This window comes from Lissotriton helveticus, chromosome 7, assembly GCF_964261635.1.
Source record: "Lissotriton helveticus chromosome 7, aLisHel1.1, whole genome shotgun sequence".
Classification (NCBI taxonomy): domain Eukaryota; kingdom Metazoa; phylum Chordata; class Amphibia; order Caudata; family Salamandridae; genus Lissotriton; species Lissotriton helveticus.
In genome coordinates this window covers 63,112,398-63,129,703 of record NC_136068.1, presented here as the reverse complement: position 1 = coordinate 63,129,703, position 17,306 = coordinate 63,112,398, and the positions used below count along the sequence as shown (strand labels likewise).

Sequence of the window (17,306 nt, the reverse complement as noted above, 5' to 3'; positions counted from 1 at the left end):
TTAAAACCTCCACATCAAACCTAGGGGGTCAGCGAGGATCTACTATGCCCCCTTATAGTTATTTCCCCCTTTGTTTTGACCTCCTCTTGTCTCTCGATCCTACCGAGAGACAAGATGGCGGCCGCTACGGACTGTTTGGAATGTTGACAGACGCCGGAGAACCAATCAGCTTCGCTTCACAAAGCTCCGTTGCGCGAAAAGTCCGCGAACCAGAGCGCTAACCGGTCCGCTGTTACAGATATATATCTTTTTTTAAACGTTAATTTCTCAAAATCCACTGGAGCACATATATTGAGACCTACAAAAGGCACATCGGGCTACCAGTCCCTACAATTTTGCCAAGTTTCGTGCAAATCCATTCAGCCGTTCGGGCTAAAAGTGAGGCCAACCGCCCTATGGAAAACTCAATGTTAAAAACACGTTTTGGGACCCCCCTTTTTTCTCGGCCCCCACTGGACGAACCCCCCCCAAATTTTCAAGGGCTGCTCAGAAACTAAATGTGCCATTTTCTTGAAAATTTATGCCGATTCCGTCCACAAACGCCAAAGTTATTAGACATAGAATTTTCAAAAAACCCATAGAGAAAAAATCCTAACTATATATACCTACTGGCGACCGCCAGTAGGTAATATTATGGCGGAGATGCACGGCAACAAATAAAATGTGACTGCACAAAGAACCTTGGGTCCGCGTTCGTCTGTCCGAAGTAGGAGTGGATGCCTTTAGACGAAGTCTGCGATATATATATTCAAAAGAACAAAGGATTCTTCGCACTTCCGCACAGCCGTGTGGCGAACAGGAAAACACGAACCACACGAAATCTGGCACTGTTGTTTATTAGGTACTCAGATCTGACACGTTTCGGACAACATTTGTCCTTGATCACAAATCAATATGTATATATATATATATATATATATATATATATATATATATATATATATATATATATGTATATATATATATATATATATATATATATATATATATATATATATATATATATATATATATATATATATATACCAAGAAAAACCAAAGAACTGATTTATAGCTGCCTAAATGTAAGCAATTATTTGGAATATATTATCTGTTATGTATACATTTAGCCTCTATGCAGTTTTACAAGAAAAGAAAGTTCCAGCCTCCTTCCATTGGCTTGTTTCCAATCCTTGTCAACATGGTTCGCATCTATCCAGTTCTCCAAATTTCTTTGGTAAAACTTTTGGAACCTGGGACACAGTTATCATTCCCTTCCATGACTCTTAGCATGCTGTCTGAACTATGGTGTCTGACCTGCACTACGGGGTCCATTCCGTGCAAGGTGCTAGGGTTGTCCTGGAGGGGCTGCAGTACACATCACTTTTCTCAGGGATCACCTAATCCAGTGCCTTTTGGGTACCGCAGTGCTAGTCACCAAGCCTAGCGTGCATACATGTAGCCAGTAGTGTGGTGTTAGGACAACATCCATTTCTAATGGTGAGTTTGTTAACACTGCAAAACAAATCAATGCACCTGACAGGCTGCTAACACATGCCACTGGAGCATAAAAGAAAGCAACCATGTATGTATGTATGTATGTATGTATTGGTGCTCTTATATAGCGCAATGACTGTCACTCATCGGGTATCCTGGTGCTTAGACATAGATGACACATCACAGTATACAGACGGTTGCAAAGCCTACAGGAGGGATTTTTAACCATCATGTGACAATGCTCTTAAAAAATAGTGGAGTCGCTGCAGTGTATGGGCAACCTCTCGATTGAAGTCTGGTAGAATCTATTACACTTTATTTCAGGTGTCACAAGAGGTAGACTTAGGCATTTGACATGGAAACCAGGCCCCTTCTAGCCTCACCCCTCCCTGAGCATTTGCTTCCTAATAAGAAACCTATGACACAGGACCCTAAAGCTACCACACTTACCTCTCCACAGACTGGTTTTTCAAACACAATTAGTTGGCTTCCGGTGGACTTCTGCTGGCCCTTGACAAGTCTCACAGCAGGCAGCTGACAATTATGGCTGGATCTACAAAGAGAAGAGAAACAATGTATACAACATAACATTTTAAGTAAGTGTATCGAAGTTGAATAAGTGAAATCAACAGCCTCACAGGAGAAACCCTGCTGTCTGCTGTGGAATGTTCATGAGGGAAACAATACAACATATCTACTACTTCAACACCCCCATGAAACATACAGAGCAGTAAAGAGATCCTTGCTGCTCCAATACACCAGAGAAGAAGTTTACACACTCATTCAAAACTTATCTCAACCTTGAAAAGCACAAGAGACATCCTATCCAGTGTCACCAGCACACTTCATGTGGCATAGCATAGAGAGAAGCTGAGTGGGTGGGACCCTTCTAAGCACCATGCTGCTGAGCTTAGTTTGAGATAGACGGGTCAACATGCATAGCAAGCATAGCCATACCTTGAATTTGTCTTCTGAAGAGCCGCAGTGGTTCAGCGGAGAACCACATATGTGTTCGTTTTTGTGCGTTTTTTTGCATATGAGGTGTCTAAGGTGCATACCTAGGGCCCGATTCACAGAACTAACTTAAGACAAAATCCTAAACTTACTACTTTTGGTATTCACAGAAGGCATTTAGTAGTAGTAAAGTCAGGATTTTGTCTTAAGTCTGTCTTACGTTTGTCTTAAGTTTGTCTTAAGTCTGACTTAAGTCTGTTTTAAGTCTGTTTTAAGTCAGTCTTAAGACAAAATCCTAACTTAAGACAACATCCTAACTTTACTACTACTAAATGCCTTCTGTGAATACCAAAAGTAGTAAGTTTAGGATTTTGTCTTAAGTTAGTTCTGTGAATCGGCCCCCTAATAACCCTGAAATAAATAAACTACAAGCAGCACGAGGAACAAAGAGAAAGACCTATCCCTTTTCAGTGATTCTGACTTGTGCTATCCTCATGTCATGCATTAATTCAGAACAATTCTGATTTACATGTATTAACTTTAGACACTTCAAATGCAAACAAGCACTGGCAAAGCCAATAGGTCTGGACGCGGCAGGCTGATGAGATCTTTTTTATCTATTACAATCATATACCACCAAAATAAACAGAAAACAAATAGGCAGCCGCCTTAACAGTGCAGCCAAATGTTTGCAATAAGAATATTGAAGTAAGCCTATAGTCACTAATGTAACTGTGTTCCTGTTGCTGATTTATTTTAAATATTGAGCTTTGTATTTGTGCCATGCATTATTATTATTTAGGAGACAAGAATATACCACTAACCAACCATTCAAATCCCATGAAGCTAAATGTTATAATGTGCCTTAAACATTTTACATCAGCAGTTTCAAAACAGATCGAAAATAAAATAGCATCTAATTGAGCAAGTACTGTGTAGGCAAAATAACGATCTGACATTTAAAGTTAATATCAAAAAATGAAATACACTTTCAACTAGATTCCTCACTGAAGAGAATGGAACTACTTTCAGATGGATGTGAACGGTGTGCACAGGCCTTGTCAGTCACTCAAAATGAAAAGAGCCAATGGCTAAAGGGGCATGACCCTGCCCAATGCTGTATCCTTGGGCAGGTGAAAGCAAAATGTGAATGACACTTTAACTGACCAATGGATGAAGTGGACCAGATAAAGGTCCCTATATATGTGTGTATTATGTTTTTGGGGAGAAAGAATAGTCTGCTTAGACAGCTAAAGCTTTCTTAAAGACCAGACCTAAAACCAAGCTCTCAGCTCTACTCTGAGTGAGCTCAACTCTTCATGAGACTGCCCCAGGTGTTTCTGCAGCGGAGCACGGTGAGCTATAGTGATACACTTGCAAGAAGGGTGGGGCACAGCAGCAGATTAAAGATTGAAGCAAACATCTGGCCTGTCATCAGCTGTCACCTTCTGATGTGGAAATAGACAGTATGTACACTGCAAAAGAAACAGCATCACACACAGTTTGTGCTTAATTTGTAAAACATTTAGGGCCAGATCTAGATAGGCTTTTACCGATCGGTAACGGCCGAAATCGGCCGTTACCGACCGGTAAAAGCTTTTTCCTATGTAGGAGGCTATTTTACCGATTCGGTAAATAACGAATCAGTATTTACCAAATCATCATTTACCGATTCGGTATTTACCGAATCGGTAAATGAGATGTAGGAAGCACTGTAAACAGTGCTTCTGGGCTTTAAGAATTCGTTATTTTCCACCAACTATTAGTTGGTGATAAAAAAGGAATTCCTATGTAAATGCATAAATGTGCATTTACACCTGTGCCATGTGACAGACATACTGTATTCCACATGCGCACACTAGCACTAATCCGGGGTGCAACAGGGTGTCAAAGTGACATCCTGCCACCCTTGAATTTGTCCCAATTTTACTGAATCGGTACCGATTCAGTAATTGACATTCATTCCTATGGGCCTCCAGGCCCATAGGAATGAATGGCAAATACCGAATCGGTAATTACCGATTCGGTAAATACCGAATCTTAACGATTCGGTATTTTTTACCGATTAATTACCTACATAGGATTTACCGATTCTAAAATACAGAATCAGTAAACTTCGGTATTTTAGAATCGGTAAAACCTATTTACCTACATCTAGCCTGCTGGGTCCCAAAGCTCTCCTCAGAAACCAGCAGCCAAATGTTGGGTTGCTGAATACCAAGGTGTGTATTATTGATTCCACTGCATACCTCTTCCATCCACCAGCAAACACTGCCTGCCCACTGATCTCACTCTTGCAGTTTCTTTTTCATTCCTGCTGTCTCCCTGTACCATTATTTTCCCATCTTTCGCTTTCTCCTTCTTTGTTATTTTTTGCTTTTCTCTTTCTCCTCAGTGAAGGCCTGTCGATGACACATGAGGCCAAACGTTCCCACCTGCAACCACCAGCCCATATTAAGCACTGCACACATTGCCTGATGAGCCAAACACAAATTGTTGTCGTTGAAACTGAAGCAAAATACAGCTAATGTTGAATAAAAGTCAACTGTTGAAGCGCCAACCCAACCTCACAATCTCTGGTATGTTGTCTTATGGGCAGAGCCACAACATAACTAAGACACTCTGGGCCATATGTAGGTAAATGGCATTTACCGAATCGTAAATGCCGAATTTTACAGATTCGGTATTTACAAATCGGTAAATGCCATGTAGGTAATTATTCGGTAAAAATTACCAAATCGTTAAGATTCGGTGTTTACCGATTCGGTAATTGCCATTGATTCCTATGGGCCTTGAGGCCCATAGGAATCAATGGCATTTACCGAATCGGTAAATACCGATTCGGTAAAATTACCGATTTGTCAAGGGGGACAGGGTGTCAGTTTGACGCCCAGCCTACTAACCTAGGAGCTACTGCTTGGTGAATGAATATACATATATGTAAATTGAAAAGCGTGTATTTGAGACGAAAATGTGGGTATTTTGAAACAATAAGCTGATGTTTTGGTTTTTGAATACGGATTCTATGTGTGATATCTATGGATGTGTTGTGTGTGTGTATGAATTGTATGGGTGTGTTGTGTGTGTGTGTCGGATGTGTATGGATGTGTTTTGGGTGTGTGTGTGTACCTGACGTGTATGGATGTGTTTTGGGTGTGTGTGTGTGTGCCTGGTGTGTATGGATGTGTTTTGTGTGTGTGTGTGTGTGTTTTGATTTTTGAATAAGGATTTTATGTGTGATATGTATGGATGTGTTGTGCGAGTGTCTGAATTGTATGGATGTGGTGTGTGTATGTGTGTGTGCTTGTGTGTCTTAACTGTATGGGTGTGTTGTCTGTGTGCATGAGTGTGTGTGTGTTTAGGTGTTTGCCTGGTTCATGTGTCTGGTGTGTATGGATGTGGTGTGTGTCTGTGTGTGCGTGCGTGCATTTGTGCTTGTTTGTGGGGGTGTAAAAGTGCCAGTGTACACGAAGTGTCTCTGCTTCGTCACAATAACAACAGGTATCGATTCGAACTTCGCTAGTAACATCTCTTACTATCTGAGATGGTTCGTAAAGCCAAGTGCAGTCTCCCATGCAGTGTACTCACCAGTGGATGTCTGTTGGTCCGTCTCACTGCGCACTCACTCACCGGACACCCTCTTTATATAAGACAGGACACCGGCCCTCCCTGGCCCCCGGGTCAATTCAGCCCCTCGCCCTCGGCAGCCAACAAACCCTCAACCCACCAATCAACGGCTCCGTGATTGATTGCTGTCTGGTCAATTTAAGAGGCATTTTAAGAGCTTTGCAAGACAAGAGACAGAATACAACCCCTTCAGAGCACACACAGGCGCAGACAGGATACCATGCTGATTCCGAGGGGCCCAGAGGGAAAAGGTCACTGGGTCGAGACAGAAGCGGCTCAGCAGGATCTACACACAGCCTCCCTCGCTGATCTCAGGGGCGAGGTGTTCCAAGAATGTTGTGAAGTGAGTGAGCGGCTGCTGGGCAGGTTTGTCTTTGGACATTCATAAACCTTCGTATTATGGTAAAACGTCTGTGTGACACTGTGTCTCGGTACCTCCGAAGCGCGAGTCTAGCGCCTTAGAAAGGAGCGCTGTACTAGGCGCTAGCTCCAATGGGCAAACCTGGGGGGTGAAATTGAAGTCGTTAACAGAAGTTTAATCTAGGAAGACACATGAAGGTTAGAGGGGCATATTACCAAGGGTGGCGATATTGAATTATCGCCGCTTTAGCGTCCGTTTTTGGCCGCTAAGCGACGATAATTCCATCGCCCTATTACCAAGCTGTCGCTAACACCAGTTAGCGACAGCTTGTAGGCGATAGCGAGCGGTTTGGGGCCCGCTTTGCATGTCAGCGATATTTATCGCTAATGACATGCAAAGTGGGCGTACCCGACCGGTTAGCGACTGAAAGCAGTCGCTAACCTCACTATCGCCTATTACCAAGAAATGCGAAGCAATGGAAATATTCGCGCTAAGCGCGAATATCGCCAAACGCTAACACCTGCAAATACCATTTCTTAGCCATGTTATCCAATGGGAGGTGGATAACATGGCTAACAGCATTTGCACGCTAATGCGTGAACACCGCTGGTTTTCCAGCGATATTCACGCTAACGCCTGCAATATTATCGCTTTTGAGATAAACGTTGGTAATAGGACGTTATCTCACCGATAATATTGGGCGAAGCGCGGCGTTAAAAAAAACTAACGCTAAGCTCAGTTAGTGATAAATATCGCTAACTGCTCGTAATATGCCCCAGAGTTTGGCAGAACCCTACATCGGCGAGACTCTGAATCAGCTCCATATTTTGAAAGGTTTTAATGTAAAATAAAAAATAGATTTAAAAAAAGAATCGTACGGCCATTTTGCTCCTAATAAGCGTCAAATGGTGTGAGTGGATGTCTGTGTGAATCAGCAGATGACACACCTCAGTTGTATCCAGCGCAAACTCTTCACGAGGCTTTTGGGCCCCTCGTCCTTCCCCCACGGTCATGAAGCTTCTTTATGCGGCCCCTCCCGGGCTCCCTCTCAGCCCCTACAAGCATCTCTTTTAGAGCTCATAAAAGGCTGCAGCTGTGAGGGCGGCTTTTCTTCTGAGAGGGTAAACTGCTGGGGCACTAAACTGTAGGACAATGGGCATTGTGGGGTGCCCCTTTACAGGCAGCAGAGGGAAGGAATCCTGCAGAATGTGTCTCCCTGCAACTGGGCCCAAGGGAGGGGCTTAGTACAGAATAAACCTGCACAGGGTCTGGAGCTCTCAAGGACGCCATTTTCATGGACAATAAGATGAACCGGTCCAGTCTCGTGCTTTGCATTTTGTCACTTGCAGCTGCGAATTTATAATGGTGTAAACATGACTGCAAGTAGCAGAATGCGAAGTAAATGCCTGGGGCCCCATTTATGAAAAGTGACGCATCGCTGCGTGAAAACAGCGATGTGTCACTTTTCACTGCACCCTCCTTGCGACACCAATGATGCGTCATATTTACAGTATGATGCATCATGGCACAAGGAGTTACAGATACGTCAGTATTTCTGACGTATCTGTATGGCGCAAAAGTGAGGCATTCCTGGAGTGTGTCACAAAAGTGACGCAACTCCAGCAATGTGTCCTTTGTCCCATGTGAAAGGGCCTGCGTCAGTCTTATGCCTGCTGTGAGGCAGGCGTAAAAAATTGACGCATTTGCGTCCTAGAAGTGGCGCAGTGAAATCTTATAGATTTCACTACGTCACTTCTGTGACCCTTTCTTGCATCAAAACGCCCCCCCTTGCCTATATTATACCTGGCACAGGGATAATGTAGCGCTGGGGTTTACAAAGTGACGCATCTACCTAGATGCGTCACTTTGTAAATATGGTGCAACAAGGCACATTTTTTACGCTGCTGCGGCGGCGTAAAAGTGACGCACCGGCGGGCTAAAAGTGACGCACCGGCGATGTAAAAGTGACGCACAGCCTCATAAATGAGACCCCCCGGAATGGATGAGCTGCGCAAGCTTGGGCGCCCTGAGAGTCAGCTGGAAGGTGAAAAGCCCATGCTGGACTTCCACGGTATTTATTTTCTCACTCAGCCAATGTTTCCAAGTAGCTCTTTACTTGTAGTAAATAGAACATGTATATAAATAAGAAAGCCGCTGGTCTTTTAAATGGGCCCATTGAGGAAGGGTAGGAAGACCCGTGGCAGTGGCTGGCACAGATACCTGCAGTGTAGGAGCTAAGGCAGTGGCCTTCTCAGTGAGCTCAAAAACATAAACTTACTTCAAATATTAATGGTACTTGAGCTGCAGTTACATTGTGACCATGGTTTGGGGCTGCTCACTCCAGGCCACACGAGGGCGCCTCTTCTCAGCTCGTCTGACGCTTTGGAGAGGTGCAATGTGGGACTCCAGAAGGGGCCAGCGATGCCCCTCACCATTGACTGCATGCCCGGGCCCCTTCCTGTAATACAATAAAAGTAACCCCTCTCCCCGCCACCGAACCTGGGCCAAAAAACACAAGCATATTTTTTTGTGCCAACAACTATCTTTCCGATGCTGGTGTCCGCATGCCAAGATTTCAAACAATTTTGTGCGAGGAAAGCTCTTGTGAAAATCTCCCCCACAGATGCCAAGATGGGCATTCTTTCAATGCTTTCAAATGTTCTCAATTTAACACAACCAACTTGCTGGGTGTGTCATTTCTCGTCATGACTCTGAGTACATACACCTCCCCTTGCCAGTCTCAGCCTGTCAAGTACCCCACAAGACTCACCTGGGCTTGTGAGGTTATCCCGCAGAGATGACAGTACCCACCGCCCCTGAACCCAACCAACCCCCGCGGGGAATAACGCCCGACAAGGATGAGGTGGATCCAGGGATGGGGGCCAGAAGGAATCAAGAAGTGGCTCTGGTGGTAGGGACGATGGGAAGGGTCTTGGCACAGCTGAAGGAACAAGAAACACCAAATAAGGGCTAGGGACTACGCTCGTGCTGACGTACACCCCACAAGATACATGCAGAAAGGAGCCCCTGTTTCTGACACTCACCACAAGATTGTTCAGATTGTCTTTATAGAATAGGTCAGTGCAGTGTCGTGCAGGAGCCTCCCGTCCGCAGCAAAGGAAACCAAGAAATAGGCACTTCTGCGCCAGGACCACCATGGAACCACAAAAGAAAGTCAATGAAGAGCGCTTCTGCGCTGAAAAGCAGGAAAGGATAAGAACTCCCGGGTAAGCGCTATAGCGCGGCCCAAATGAACAAATGCTCCTACGCTTCCAGCGTGTAAGAGCCAAGCAGTAGCACTCCTGCGCCACCGCCAAAACAAGGTCCAAAGGAAAGGTAAGCGCTCCTGCGCCTCGGGCAACAGAGGGACCAGGAGCTAAAGTGCGCCCGCACTAGAGAAAACAACAAGCAGTAACGCTCCTGTGTTACTGAATCGTTAAAGGACAGAGGCCGAAAGTTAGCAGCGTGCCTTTGCAGCTGCTTACTGCAAAAAGGTATCAGCAGCGCTCCTGCGCGGCTGACAAATCATAGGAACTGACGGCAATCAGTCACGTAACGCGTGAGGGATGGCAGCGTTACCGTGACATGCAGAATCCCTCGCTGACCGCTGGGCTCCTGTGCGTCTATCGGGAGGAATTAGAAGCACCGATCCGGCGGCCACACGCACTTTAAGCGTGTTGGCCCGGAAGTGCTTGTTTGCAGGTGGAGGACTAGAACGGGACACCACTTCCGGCCGGAAGTGAGTATCCTGATGTCTGTGGCGAGGACTAGAACGGGAGACCACTTCCGGCCGGAAGTAAGTATCCCGTTCTCTGCATGTATCCTGTGGCGCCCGGGACCGCGGAAAGCCACCACACGACAGTACCCCCTCCTCAACACAGAACCCCCCCGGGGAGTCAGAGAAAGGAAGCAGGGCGCGGGCTCAGAGGGTGGCTCAGATGGAAAGCTCGGACCAGAACAGGGGCATGACGAACATGGGAGCGGGGTTCCCAGGATCGTTCCTCAGGACCGTAACCCTTCCAGTCAATGAGGTAGAACAACCGCCCCCTGGTACGGCGGGAACCCAGAATGGCCCTGACCTCGTATTCCACATGGTCCGCCACTACCACCGGAGAAGGAGGAGAGGAGACGGTGCAGTCGGGATGGACCGCACGCAAAAGAGAGACATGAAAGACCGGGTGCATCTTCATGTGAGCCGGGAGAGACAATCTCATGGCCACGGGGTTGATCACCTTCTCAATGTCAAAAGGACCCACGAACCAAGGCAGCAACTTCTTGGGACCATGCACGTTGAGGTGTCGAATAGAGAGCCACACCTTGTCGCCGGTGCGGTACTCGGGTTCTGGCTGCCTGTGAGCGTCAGCGTGTATTTTGTAGGTGTCTTTCGCTTTGGCTAGCTCAAACCTGGCCCGTTGCCAGAGCTGACACAGTGTCTTGTGATAAGCCCGAACCGTGGGTAAAGGACTCTCCGCTGGAACGTCCCATGCCGAGGTGCGGGGGTGTTTCCCTTGTAGGCAGAAAAAGGGGGACATACCTATGGCGGAATGTTTGCTGTTGTTGTAGGCGTACTCCGCCATCCAGAGCACCTCGGACCACTCCCTCTCGACCGTGAGCAACAAACAGCGCAGGTATTGTTCCATGGTGTGGTTGGTCCTTTCCGCCTGCCCGTCTGTCTGGGGATGGTACGCTGAAGAGAGACGTACCTCCATCTCCATGAGTTTGCACACTGCCTTCCAGAAACGGGAGACGAACTGCGACCCCCGATCCGTTATCACCACCTCAGGAACACCATGGAGGCGAACCACATTGTTCATGAACACCAATGCCATTTCCGCTGCCGTGGGTATCTTGGGCAGTGCTACGAAATGAGCCATCTTGGTGAGGTGGTCCACCACGGTCAGTACTGTGGTATTGCCCGTCTTGGTTAGTGGCAGCTCCACCACGAAATCCATAGAGATGGTGTGCCATGGATAGGGTGGCACCGGGATGGGACGGAGAAAGCCCGCTGGGGGCTCAGATCTGTTCTTGCCTAGCAGGCATATGGTACAACGGGAGACATGGTTTCTTGTGTCGGTTTCTATAGTCGGCCACCAGAACTGTCGTTGTATCAAATCAAGCGTCTTGTGGTATCCCGGATGGCCAGCGATGACATGGTCATGACACATCCGGATCGCTCGTTGTTGACAGGGTTCTCTCGGTAGGTACAACTTGTTCCCTTTGACCAAGAATCCGTCTTCTCGCACCACGCCTTTGTGTTCCTGCACTAGAGCGGCTGGATCTATTCCGTCTGTGTCTTTTCGTAACTGGGTCATGAAGTCTGTGGAGGCCACTACTCCCTGGAAGTGGTCATCCGAGATGACGGGAATTGGTTCCGTGTCTTCAGTGGCGTCCTCGGACTCATCCAATCTTGAGAGGGCATCCGCCTTAGCGTTGTCCTTTCCGGGTCGGTAGGTGATGGTGAAGTTGTATTCGTTAAAGAACAGGGTCCATCGTAGCTGTCGGGCGGTCAGGGCGCTTGCCGAACGTAAGAACTGCAGGTTTCTGTGGTCCGTGTAGATGGTGACCGTATGTTTAGCGTCCTTTAGGTAATGACGCCATTCCTCGAACGCCGTCTTGATGGCCAGGAGCTCCCTGTCCGACACCGTGTAGTTATTTTATGCCGGCTGTAGTTTCTTGGAATAAAAGGCCACTGGATGTAGCTGTCCGGTGTTGGCATCCCTTTGTGACAACACGCCTCCCAAGGCGTCTTTCGAGGCGTCTGCTTCTACCACGAAAGGCTGTTCAGCGTCTGGATGTATCAGCACCGGTGCTGTAGTAAACCGCCTCTTCAGTTCCCGGAACGCGTCGTCTGCTTTCTGGTCCCAACAAAACGCTGTCCTTTGCGCAATAAGCGCGAGATGGGAGCCACCATCCCGGAGAATCCGGTAATAAAACGGCGGTAGTAGTTGGCAAACCCCAAGAACCGTTGCACCCCTTTCACTGAGTCCGGCGTGGGCCAAAGAAGAATGGCCTCCACTTTCTTGTTGTCCATCTGTATGCCGGCGGGGGTGATGACATGACCCAGGAATTCCACGGAGGTGACGTGGAATACACTTTTCTCCAGTTTCACGTATAGTCTGTGTTTCCCTAGTTGTCGTAGGACCGAACGCACGTGTTGTATGTGCTCGGTGATGGTCTGGGAGAAGATCAAGATATCGTCTATGTACACGATACAGAAGACGTCGAGGAACTCCCTCAATACCTCATCAAGTATTGGAACGCGGCGGGGGCGTTGCAGAGTCCGAAAGGCATGACCTGATACTCGAAGAGGCCGAATTTGGTCCGAAAGGCGGTCTTCCATTCGTCTCCCTTCCGGACCCTGACCAGATGGTAGGCACCCCGCAGATCCAATTTTGTATAAACTGAGGCGTTCTTGACTTGGTCCAGGAGGTTGGAGATGAGCGGAAGCGGGTATCGATTTTTGACCGTGATTGTGTTCATCGCCCTAAAGTCGATGCAGGTCCTCAGGTCCCCTTCCTTTTTCGACACAAAAAAAAGGGGAGATGACACCGGGGACCTGGAATGGCGGATGAACCCATTTTCCAAGTACTCATCCAGATAGGAACGTAGATGGACGTTCTCCTTTTCAGTAAGGGAATAGATCCTGCTACAGGGCAAGGTAGAGCCGGGTATCAGATCTATCCGACAATCGAAAGAACGATGCGGTGGTAAAGTGTTGGCTCCTTTTTTATCGAACACGTCTGCCAGGTCCTGATAGTCCTCTGGTACTTCGGCTTGAGACACCATTCCCATGCCTTGCCCTGATAACGACCGAGCTTGTATGGACCGTATACCTTGCATATTGTCCTCCTTGTAGCAGGTGCTACAGCAGTGTTCGGAATCCAGACTGATTACTCGCGATACCCAATCGACTCGGGGATTGTGGTGTACCAGCCATGGCAGCCCCAGGATGACCTTAAACTGTGGTGCGTCTATGACGTCGAAGCTGATGGATTCGGCATGCTTGTTCGTGAAGCACATCGTCATGGCTTCGGTCTGATTCCTGATAAGCCCGGAGGTCAGATCCGTACCGTCGACGGCTTTAACCGTTTCTGGTTGTTTTTTGGGTGTCGTCCTCATTCCCAGGGATTGTGAATAGACTGTGTCGATAAAGTTGCCGGTGGCTCCGGAATCAAGCATCGCGATGACATTCCAACAGGCGCCTGTTTGGTTCCGCAATGACACTTCCATGCCTATGTGATGGTTATCATCAAAGACTGCAGGGATCGCTGTAGTGCAGGAAGAAAAACCCAGAGGACGGACCCCCTTGTCTACTGGGTTGTCTCGTTTCCCGCCTTGTTTCCTTTATCGATGGGCAAGGCGAAGGGCCGTTTGTTCCGTGGACGGCTTGGTTTCACCGGGCACTCCCTCACGAAGTGACCGCTCTTACCGCAATAGAGCCACTGGTTCTGTTTCCTCCTTCTTTCTCTCTCTTGGCTGGTTAGGGCTCCTCTAATGCCGCCGATCTGCATGGGTTCCTGGGTGTCGCTTGACGAGGGAGCGTCCTCCTTGCTTTTCTCGGTGGCCTTCTCAGAGAATGGAAGGAAACGGTTGTCGCTATTTTTTCCTTTTTCGGTTTTCCTCTCTTGCAACCGGAAGTTCATCTTGACCACCATGTCGATGAACGGCCCTATCATGTCTGGGGGGTCGGGTGTTGGGCAATAAGGTCCTTCAGGTCGTCGTGTAACCCTCGATAAAACACCGACACCTTTTTGTCCTCAGGCCACTGCGCCTCTATGACCAGGCGGCTAAAGGACGTGATGTAGTGGAGCAGATCACTGTTTCCTTGTTTTAACCCAAGCAGCTGGTTGTCGGCGGCTTGTACGAACGTATGGCAAGCGAACATCCGTCGCATGGTCTCCTTGAACGTTGGCAAGTGGTTGAGCATGGGATCATCATTTTCAACCAGCGAGATGGACCACTGCGCGGCGTCCCCGCCCATGTAGGACAGTATGAACGCCACCTTCGATGCATCATCAGGGAATGCGGCAGTTCTGGCCATGAAATGCAGATGGCATTGGTGGATAAAGACGCCATACTTGGTGCTATCGCCATAGAAGCGTTCGGGTGGGGCCAATTGCACCGGGTGGGGCGTGATGACCTGAATAGCCGTGTCCTGACCGGTGGCAGAGGAGGACCCTCCAAAAGAGAATGTAGGCGGTCTAAGCAACCCCTCTGTTCGGGTTCTGGGGCTAGGAGTGGTTCCCCAAGGGTTGGCGAAGCCCGTCGCCACTTGGCCCTGTAGGGCCGTCATATCTTGGCGTAAGCTGAGGTTCTCTGCTTGCATGGCAGCCAACAAGGCTGCTATGTCCTGCAGAGTCACCTCTGGTTCTCCCATGTCGTCTGGGCAGGATGTGTGAACGTGGGCTTCTAATTCTGTCAAGTACCCCACAAGACTCACCTGGGCTTGTGAGGTTATCCCGCAGAGATGACAGTACCCACCGACCCTGAACCCAACCAACCCCCGCGGGGAATAACGCCCGACAAGGATGAGGTGGATCCAGGGATGGGGGCCAGAAGGAATCAAGAAGTGGCTCTGGTGGTAGGGACGATGGGAAGGGTCTTGGCACAGCTGAAGGAACAAGAAACACCAAATAAGGGCTAGGGACTACGCTCGTGCTGACGTACACCCCACAAGATACATGCAGAAAGGAGCCCCTGTTTCTGACACTCACCACAAGATTGTTCAGATTGTCTTTATAGAATAGGTCAGTGCAGTGTCGTCCAGGAGCCTCCCGTCCGCGGCAAAGGAAACGAAGAAATAGGCACTTCTGCGCCAGGACCACCATGGAACCACAAAAGAAAGTCAATGAAGAGCGCTTCTGCGCTGAAAAGCAGGAAAGGATAAGAACTCCCGGGTAAGCGCTATAGCGCGGCCCAAATGAACAAATGCTCCTACGCTTCCAGCGTGTAAGAGCCAAGCAGTAGCACTCCTGCGCCACCGCCAAAACAAGGTCCAAAGGAAAGGTAAGCGCTCCTGCGCCTCGGGCATCAGAGGGACCAGGAGCTAAAGTGCGCCCGCACTAGAGAAAACAACAAGCAGTAACGCTCCTGTGTTACTGAATCATTAAAGGACAGAGGCCGAAAGTTAGCAGCGTGCCTTTGCAGCTGCATACTGCAAAAAGGTATCAGCAGCGCTCCTGCGCGGCTGACAAATCATAGGAACTGACGGCAATCAGTCACGTAACGCGTGAGGGATGGCAGCGTTACCGTGACATGCAGAATCCCTCGCTGACCGCTGGGCTCCTGTGCGTCTATCGGGAGGAATTAGAAGCACCGATCCGGCGGCCACACGCACTTTAAGCGTGTTGGCCCGCAAGTGCCTGTTTGCAGGTGGAGGACTAGAACGGGACACCACTTCCGGCCGGAAGTGAGTATCCCGATGTCTGTGGCGAGGACTAGAACGGGAGACCACTTCGGGAGGGAAGTGAGTATTCCGTTCTCTGCATGTATCCTGTGGCGCCCGGGACCGCGGAAAGCCGCCACACGACACAGCCCCAACTCCATACTGTTGTCCAAAGGAAAAGAGGCGGTGACAAGGCCCTTTTCCCCTAATCAGTGGAACCCACCTCTTCTTGAGCCGGGGCCCCAGCCGCAGGTTGAATGAATGAATGAATGAAACCCGACTTGTATTGCGCTACTTAGCCCATAGGGCGTCAAGGCGCCTAATCCAAATAACTATAATATCCACAGCGCAAGCTTACTGATAGGTCTTGATGAAACACCACGTTTTTAGTGCTTTTCTAAAAAGGGACAACGAGGGTTGTGCCTTAATGTCAGCGGGGAGGGCATTCTACAAACGGGGGGCCATTGTGGCAAAGGCCCTACCTCCCCATCTGACTTTCTTAATGCGCGGGATACACAGAAGATTCATGTTGGAAGAACAGGGGCTCCTGCTGGGGGTATAGCAGGTTAGCAGGGAGCCTAAAGCATCCGAAGGTCCTGCCAATAGTGCTCCAAAAACCAGACATAGAATTTTAAACAGAATTCTGTGCTGGATCGGAAGCCAATGGAGATTCTTCCTGGCAGAAAAGGAATTAGGGACGTCCAACATTCTGCACGCTCTGAAGGCGTTGAATAAGGCCCTTATTGATATCTGTTCAAGTTCAAGTTCAAGTTCAGGAATTTGTATAGCGCACTACTCACCCAGAGGGTCTCAAGGCGCTTGTGGGAGGGGTATATCTGCGTACAAAGGGTTGCAGTAATCCAGCCGGGAGGACACCAATGCGACTACAGTCTGCTTCCGTGCCTGAGGGGAGAGGTAGTGGACGATTCTCCTAAGAATCCGGATAACTCCCCAGCAGGTAGCCACAGTTCTATGCTTCTAATGTGAACACTGAGAAAGTCAAGTGTCCTCAAACACGTGCTGACAAAGAAAGACTTTAACATCAGGATGCATATTATAAAAGCAATCTGGGCTCAGAATTGCAATAAATGTGTATTCAGTGAGGAAATACAGGTACTTTTCTCTCTAATATGTACTTGCTGAGGCCGCTTTTCATCCCTTGTTGCTTCATGTGTTGGATTAATTGTCCTCTGCTGCCGCCTTTCACTACATTACATGCACCCAGTTGAATCGGTATTTGCTGGGAGTCAGGAGGTGGGAGAAAAGTAACAATCTTTGCAGAATCACCACAGCTTGAGCGTCTGCGGGAAATAAGTAACAATCTTTGCAGAATCACTACAGCTCGAGCATTTTGGGGAAATAAGTAACAATCTTTGCAGAATCACCACAGCTCGAGCGTCTGCAGGAAATAGGTAACAATCTTTGCAGAATCACCACAGCTCGAGCGTCTGCGGAATCACCACAGCTCGAGCGTCTGCGGAAAATAATTAACAATCTTCGCAG

The 17,306-nt window shown here is 48.3% G+C and overlaps 1 protein-coding gene across 4 annotated transcripts in view; it reads right to left on the bottom strand.

Moving 5' to 3' along the window:
- Nucleotides 1-17,306, bottom strand: part of LOC144768057 (epidermal differentiation-specific protein) — a 187,110-nt gene that overhangs the window by 42,177 nt on the left and 127,627 nt on the right. For all 4 annotated transcript variants that reach the window (XM_078651430.1, XM_078651432.1, XM_078651431.1 and 1 more), the window contains one exon: nucleotides 1,927-2,029. The gene's annotated coding sequence lies outside the window, so the exon portion shown is untranslated. The remainder of the gene's footprint in view (nucleotides 1-1,926; nucleotides 2,030-17,306) is intronic.